This window comes from Peromyscus eremicus, chromosome 2 (assembly GCF_949786415.1).
Source record: "Peromyscus eremicus chromosome 2, PerEre_H2_v1, whole genome shotgun sequence".
In the NCBI taxonomy this organism is placed as follows: domain Eukaryota; kingdom Metazoa; phylum Chordata; class Mammalia; order Rodentia; family Cricetidae; genus Peromyscus; species Peromyscus eremicus.
The window spans coordinates 127,223,336-127,231,064 of record NC_081417.1 but is presented as its reverse complement, the minus strand read 5'-3'; the positions used below and the strand labels follow the sequence as shown (position 1 = coordinate 127,231,064).

General features: G+C 36.4%; 1 pseudogene; it reads right to left on the bottom strand.

The window, feature by feature from the left end:
- Positions 1 to 407: 407 nt before the first annotated feature.
- On the bottom strand, positions 408 to 5,149 carry LOC131904869 (E3 ubiquitin ligase TRAF3IP2-like; annotated as a pseudogene).
- Between the last annotated feature and the right edge of the window lie 2,580 nt (positions 5,150 to 7,729).

The following is a 7,729-nucleotide window of genomic DNA, read 5'->3' as shown; positions in this document are numbered from 1 at the left end:
GAGATTCAATTACTCTAAGTAAAATTGCTTTAAATTCATTTTATTATTTGAACATGAATCAGTTTGGTCTGAGGACACACAAGCATCTGTCAAACACATAAAAGTAGTTGAGGTGATAACAGAGTGTTGGTGGTCATATGTGTTTGCTGCCATCCCCTGTAGTATCTACTCACTAAGTCCTGGAAGCCCAGTGTGGACAACTCAGACTCATGAGGACATGGGCACCTTGTGTGCTTTCCAAAGGCAGAAATACAGAGCATTCAAAGTGTTAGGAGACAGGAAACTCTGCAGAAGAGGTGTTCTGGGCCCTGAATGCCCCCAGGAGACATTGAGAAATAGCCTTGAATGCCATGACCCAGCCTCAGCTAGAAGAACACTGTGAAAATGGGGTCCTACTGATTTGGAGATTACTGATGCCACAAGGTTATCACCTGAAGGGTGAGAAGAGGACCTCAGGAAGGAGCCACATGCTTTTCCTTTTGGAGCAGCTGCAGCAGGATTTTCATTCTTGGACGAGCTGGAAACATGAGTGTTCTGAAGTTAGGTGGGCATATGCTCCTTCTTGGCATTTGGGAAGAGCACAGGGATGAATCTGAAATTCATAGTCCCTTGTTTTATGAAATCAATTTGCACCATTCAATGAATGTGCTTAGTAAGTAAGTCATGCTCATCCTTGTCCAGCTGAGATGCAGTACCTTCCATATCTTGTTTGCATTTGGGGCTTTGCTTTGGGGCTGATTGCTATGACTATTATTACAGTCTTATTTTTAAGGCAGTGCTCCAACTATTTAATGATATCCATACCTCAGATTCTATCTCATGTATGTCAGTTGCTGTTTGAAGCCATTCACCAACAAAAAGTTCACAAATTTCACCACCTCCGCAGCTGTTTGTAGGATGAGTGATGAAGACATTGTGTAATTCCTCTGGCAAATTGCTAGTTTTTAGAGTTCCTTGGGTTTGGAGGTTCCTAGGTGGTTGCTATGGAGTCTAAACACAGTAGCTGTGGATGGAGCCTGCAGACCCTGTGGTCTTAACTCTGCAAGATGTTCCAAGGATTTCTCAGAAGCTACAGCTTTGTTAGGTGGTGTGTGATAGAGCTGGTCTCCTGGGAGCCTTGGTAAGGAGCAGTCTCTGTGTGCAGGCTTCTCTCTTGGTCTTCGGGGCTGGGGGTAATTCTGGGTGTAATTTACTCTGCACTGGGTGTGGGCCACTCACAGAACAGGCTGGATGACTTGCTGGTAGTCTGCTCAAAGGTAGTCATGGACATATTGCACCTGGTTATAGGGCCCTCCAAAACTATGGTCTGGATAGTTCCATGGAGTCTGAGGAGAAAGATTGGGAGGCAGCTTCTATGCACATGCTACATCTGTCAGAGGCCCATGGAGGTCCTATAGGTAACATGCAGATGCCCAGGATATCTTGGGGCTGGGAATCATACCCAGTGTTTATCATGGATAGATCTGGGGCTGCTCTGTTCCTGTCAGTCTGTGGTCATGGCATGGTCTTTTTGACACCACTGGAGGAGTCTGATTTGTCTAAATTATGGAGTGATTCCTTTGTTAAATGCCCATAAATTTTTATATATTGCCTGTCCAAATTTTCTGCTATATAGGGCCACAACAAACAGAACACTAAACAAAAAATTTCCTGTACAGATTAGCATATGCATCTGTACAGTTCTGTAAATTTATCCAAATATCACAGTGTTGTGGGGTATTCACCAGAGAAGACTGCCAGGACAAGGGTTTAAGCCAATAGAAAGTCTTTTATAAGTCAACCTGTGACTACACTGGGTATTCGGGATCCCAGGGTAGCACTGAGCCTTTCTAAGGTTGAGTTTTTAAGCACAAAACCATGTTCTGTGTTGACAAGAACAGTTAGCCAGAAGCAGAACTAGAGAAGCCAAAAGCAAAGGTAGTACATTTAGAGACTTTCCTAGAACTGGGGGCTTTTATGTATTAGCCTTTGTTTTAGTTTGGGCAGGTGGTGCTGTCTGTATGCTGAGTTTCATTAGCCTGAATGGTATTTCCACCATGGAGCCAGTTGTCCTAAGGTCTCAGGGACCACTAAGGTCTTGAGCCCTATTACAACTGTATATACCATAAATATGCATTTTTAAGATTTAATAATCTCTGATGTTGGATGTTTGCTTGAGCCAAGGAGTTTAAAGACATCCTGTGCAACATAGAATGATCTTGCCTCAGGGAAATAAATAAATAATATTAAAATTTTAAATAAATATTTATGAATAAGATCCTGGGCTTTCCCCACATAATCATATATGCACTATGTCAAATTCCTTAAAAACCTGTTTATATTTTAATATTAAGTTTAAAGTATAGGTAAAATTTAGCAGTAAACTTATGAATAATATTTGTCAATCTATGAACTTGTTACAGCTTTGCATTCATGTGGATCTTTAATTTCTCTAAAGAATACTTTATAGTTTTCATTGTACAAATTGTATTTGCACGATTATATTTAATTTTGATGTTATATTCATAAATTATATTTTGATATAATATTTAACAATTATGTTTTTTAGATGTAATGTTCTAAGTATAGTACCCCAAACGAAATTTGTTTTGCTTCGTGTGTGTGTGTGTGTGTGTGTGTGTGTGTGTGTGTGTGTGTTCAGAAGCCAAAATCAATTATCTATCTCAATTACTTTCCACTTTATTTTGGGAGCAGCGTTTCTCACTGAACCCCGAATTCACTGATTTGGCTAGCCTGGCTGTCCAGCAAGCTTCTGAGATCCCCCTATCTCTGCTCCCACTCCTAACGTTGGGATTACAGGTTTTTGGCTCCACACTCTGCCTTTCATTTGCATTCTGGGGATATGCACAGACCACTCTGTTGTGAAGGCTCCTCTAATATGTTATGACAGCCCATATATGACTGTTAGCATTTTTTCCTCATTTTTTTATGATAGATTCCTCCTCCCAAGATTTTATCAGAAGTGAAAACAGCCACAGGGTTTTTCTCATTTAAAAAAAAAATCTCTCACTTTCCAGAATCCAGTTCATTAGTTCTTTATGTTTTTAGTTCTTTCATGGGTATTGCCAGCCCATTATCCTTTGGTTTACCACATTCTCACTTTCAGTATGGGAGTAACTATCTCTCAGAAGTTGAACTTTGGAACAATTTCCAATCATTCATTTTTGCTTCAAGTATTAATGCAAACTGTCTCATCTCTGAGAATAAGACACAATTTATTCTGCAGCCAAATATGAGTGATCATGGCCCAGGAATAAAAATTTAGGAGAAACTGCTGGGAACAATTTCATGAAGAACAGGACAAAGAAAATCATAAATCAAGATACTTTAAAAATACATTAGTGGGAATATCAGATAAGTGGGCTACAAGCAAACTGAGAAACTTCTCTAGCCCTCAGATGCTGCCTGATGAAATTCTTAGCCATTGAGTTGGTGGAAGCTAGAGGTCTGTTTGTATATTCTTAAAATTTTATTTTATTTTGTTGTATCTCTGTGTGGGTATGTGCATGTGAATGCAGGTGCCTGCAGAAGTGGAACTGGAATTACAGGTGGTTGTGAGATGCCTGATGTGGGTGCTGGGAGTTGAATTTGAGTCCTTTGCTAGAGGGTATGTGCTCTCAGCCACTGAACCATCTTTCTAATATCACTGTCAGCACATTTTTAAAAAAGGATTTTACTGATAGCCACAAGAGTGTTAAGTCAAACACAGTCTGGGCAATAAATACCTATTTAGATGGCTAAAGGAAGCTCAAGATAATTGGTTCTGGACCTGCAGCATGCCAGCTCTCTATAATCACAGAAATTTTAAGCAATCCACCTTGTAGATGTTTAACACAGGTGAGTTCCACCCCCACCCCCGGGAATTTCAATTGACACAAAAATGGTACAAAAAGTCCAATCTATCCAGAGAATCCATTCCAGTCTTACTACTTATTCATGCAATGCTCTTTATAGTGAAATAAATCAATCAAGGATTATGCAAGGCACCTGTGATACAGATTTTTCAAGTCTTCTTAAATCTGGGAAAGTTTCTAAATCTTTCCTTAAAGGATTATAGGGCAAACATATTATAGAATACCTACCAGTTTGATTTGTATGATTTTTTTTGATTAGATGAACAATAATTATTTTAGCCTGGGCCATCAGATATGATTATCCCATGTTCTTACCCACCAGATATTAATATATTATTTAGAAACTTTTGATTGTTTGATTAAAATGGTGTCTACCATATATCTCCATTATTACCTCCCTACTACTTTTATTTGTAACTATGTTTTTTTGGGGGGGTTCTCCATTGTTACCACATAAAGTCTCATTTCACTTTTTAGTTTTATCTACTAGTTTTGTGCCTATTATGTTTCTTGCTAAATTAAGTATTAGCATCATAGGGGCAAATGGAGATTTCTAATATTATAAAACAATAATTTAAGGATATTTGTTAAGCAGGGAAAACTTTATTCAGGACCCTCATGATAAAAATACAACCTCATGATAATGGGGTTTTGAGGGAGGTGAGCATACACCCAACTGAATATAACAAGAACAAGTTGGGAGCTTATAGTCCAGGACAGACTGATGTAGGTGGATGGAGAATTTCTCAGAGTGAGCAGGCATGGGGAGAATTCTGGCTGAACTGTACTAACAGGATTGATTCTTGCTATCAGACATCACAGTGGATGACATAAGAGGGACCAGAGCAGATATTGAAACTATCAAAGAGGGAAATTCCTGCTAGACTGGCCTGGAAGATTTCTTTTTCTAAAACTTTCATAAGAAAATGCACAGATGATAATAGGAGGCTTAGAAACCTGAGTGGATGTTTGTTAAGTGGATGGCCCTGTTCACTAATTTCAATATTTTTATTCATCTATAAGTTGACATTCTACTCTAAGGAAATAATTTTTCTTTTCCCACTTATTTTTCTTCTGTTTATTTAAATCTGTCTGTTTATATCAATTTGAACTCATGGCTACTTTATTTAACAGATATAATCCATTGTTATGACATTTATTTCAAAACTCAAATTGTACCCTAATTTAGACAGAGTGAACCCCAAACCCATGTCTCCCTCTTATTCTTACTTCATACTCTTCTTTTCATACTCTGGCCCTGGCATTAGTTGTTTGTCCAAAAACATGTGGGCCATTGAGTGTAAGGGTATTTTGAGAACCTTTTGTGTGCTAAATGCCCTTAGTAATACTGAAATGTGTTGTTCCTAGGCTCTCTCAACAGATGTAACTATGTATGTATCTACCATCTATCTTCAGTCTATCTATCTATCTATCTATCTATCTATCTATCTATCTATCTATCTATCTATCATCTTATATCTATCGGTATACCTAGATATTCATGTTGATTCCATATATACTTATACACATTGAAATCAATGACTTCATCAGTTGCTTTAATTCTAATTCAATGGCACAGAATTTATTTTTCTTTTGTATGTGTACCTTCTTTCTCAAATTATGAAGGATACTGGCTCCTCTTATTCCTCCAAATATTTGTTTAGTCCTTGTGTATGTAACCAAAATTCTGATATCCAAACCATTTACTGTGATGCCCTTCAATCCCCAGATCACCAAGTGCTTGTCCCTTGGTGGCTATTCTTCCTTTGGCCTCATCCTCTTTGTCAAGTGCATGTTACTGAAACACTGTTGTTATCTTTCCTAATTGCTCTGTTGTTCTCTATTACTAAACACTCTTCATCCAATTGCACTGAATCATAATCCTTAGAAATATTTGAAAATTAACTTTTATCCATGTCTTCCCACATGTTTGATATTGTCAGTCATTTCAAGGTTAGCTGTTCTAACTCCTACACCTAAGGCCGAGGGAATACTGTAGAAGAAAGGGCAGAAAGATTGTAAGAGCCATAGGATCAAGGAGTTTGCTGTGAGACTGTGTCTCCTAGTATTGTCAGAAGCCACACCCATTGAATTTCATCAATATGACTGCCTAAGCATGAACTGGACAGCAACATTAGCCATGCCAAAGTGGTTGGGGGAAAGACAATGAGGCCTTAACTCTATACAAAAAACTATAGGCATCAAAGGAATGTTGAAAGTAAGGAGAAATAGTCTTATCTGTCAGAATGTATATGTACATACACATGCATACATACATATATCTATTGATCTATATTTATCTCTCTTTCTATTTGTCTATCATCTATCTATCTGTCTGTCTGTCTGTCTGTAACAACAATTAGTGAAAATAGAGGCCATGGATTTGAAAGAGGGAAAAGAGAGGTATGTAGAAGTATCTGGAGGGAGTCAAGAGAAGAGAGAAATTATTTATGTTATAATTTCAAAATAAAATAAAAAAATTAGCTTTTTAGTGTATGATCATATATACATTCTGTTGTTTTTCTTTGTATTTCCTTGGTGACTGACAGTCATATTTATATGTCTCATTTTTCACTGACAAATCTTCATTCATAAAGTTAATATTAAAAAATTTCACCAGTGATTTGTAGCTGAACTTTCTTGTCAGGCTTTCTTTGGACCATCAACTCTCAAACAATGACATGGAGACTTATTATTAAATTATTAATTATGAAATCTTCATCTTTAGCTTAGGCTTGTTCCCAACTAGATCTTATAACTTAAATTAATCCATTTCTATTAATCTCTGTTCTGCCACATGTCTTTTTACCTCTCCTTTATCCTCTATATCTGACTTGCTCCACTTAATCCCTGCCTCTATGGTTCTTCCTCACCACCCTATTTCCTCCCTCTGCCTGGAAGTCATGCCTATCCTCTCCTGCCTAGCTATCAGCCATTCAGTTTTTTTTTATTAAACCAGTCACAATGACACATCTTCACACAATATACAAATATCCCACAATAGTGATTAATATTGTCTATTAAAATTTGTCTATTATTAAATTGTAAGCTACATATATATGTACATACATATAATATATATGTCTATAAAAACCCCATGGCCACATACATATTGTTAATATTCTCTTCCACATGCCTTGTAGTATTTTGAATGTTTATTAGTGAGAAATAATCATTTTTAGTACTTTAAATTCTTCTTAAGCTTCACAAAATTTAGTTTATTGTTTTCATGAATTAATAGAAGATGAACATTATAATCTGCAACCACAATTGTGGATTAGTCTATTTGTTTTTAGTCTGGGTAGTTTTTTGCTCCACATCTTTTGAATCTGAATAGGAGCAGACACATATATATCTGGATTTTTATCATTGTTCAATTTTTCTCGATTTCAGTTGATACTATTTGTATTGAAGTCTTTATTGACATTAACATAATAATGTAGCAATACATTTACATAAAATTTTCCATTTTCTTCTTTTAACTTTTCTGTGTATAATTAATATTTTTAATTCTTATCTCATTTCAATTTGACTTATTTTCTTAAATGTTATCATGTGTATACATTGTATATGGCACTATATTACATGAGTACATTTTCATAAAAGAATATATTATACATTGGGCATTTTTTCCACTTTCCATTTCTTCCCCCTTTCCTCCATCTGTTTTGTTCCCTTAGGGAATTTTACTTCTATTTTCATGTCATATATACATACATGATTTTATGTATCTATCTGGAATTTAGGAACCCAAAATGGAGACAATATATAATGTTTGTCTTTTTGAGACTGGCATAATTTGCTTAATATGATTATCTCTAGTTGAATCCATTTTTCTACAAAGAATATGGCTTTATTCTTCTTTGTGGCTGAGA